The following is an 800-nucleotide window of genomic DNA, read 5'->3' on the forward strand; positions in this document are numbered from 1 at the left end:
CCCCCTCCCCTTCTACACACTCACACACACACTCACACACACCTAGAGGACTAGGTCTTGTATTATACTTTGTGAAAATAACAGTCGCTGAGGGATAGAGGCTTCTTAGCTGATAGAAACCTGGTTCTGTAACAAACCAGCTGAAACCGTAGAGGACTCCTACGAGAACGGAATGAGAAGTTTTGACAATTTTTTTTTTTTTTAAATATATTTATTTGCTCGTATTTATTGTTGAGACACGGTGGCCTGCTGCCGGGACACGCTGCGGCACCTCCGGAGCACGATCGCGGCTGACCAGTGGGACCCGAGAGGGACGAGGCGTTTCTGATGACGCAGAAAAGAAAGAGTCAAACTTGGACGGGGTCGAGGATTTGGACGAGCTCCGGAGGGAGAACGCCTTGGGCCGTCTGCCTCGACGAGACGGCGTTCAGCGAGCAGCAAGCAGAGCTAAAACGCCCTGGGACTCCGGCGTCGACCGCCTAATTCTGTGCAAATTACACTCTCAGCAGCGAAAGCGAACGCCCCCCTCCTCCCCATCTCTCTCTCTCGGCTTTGCTGTAAAAATAAGATCTGAAAACTGCGCGCGTGATGAGGTAAACATGTAATTTGCGAGCCTGCGGGCGGAACAGCCTTAATGCGGCCTGTAATCGACTCAAAACGAGAAGTCGTGTCTTCTCACGTCACGAAGAGGTGGGAAAGAAACAATTTCAGTTCTGATCCGACGTCTATACCTCGGATGACGGACTGCGGGAGAAGCCAGGCCTCTCTTCCAGCTCTGATCACTCGGAGCGCCTTTAAAA

This window comes from Kryptolebias marmoratus, linkage group LG12 (genome assembly GCF_001649575.2).
Source record: "Kryptolebias marmoratus isolate JLee-2015 linkage group LG12, ASM164957v2, whole genome shotgun sequence".
Taxonomy (NCBI): domain Eukaryota; kingdom Metazoa; phylum Chordata; class Actinopteri; order Cyprinodontiformes; family Rivulidae; genus Kryptolebias; species Kryptolebias marmoratus.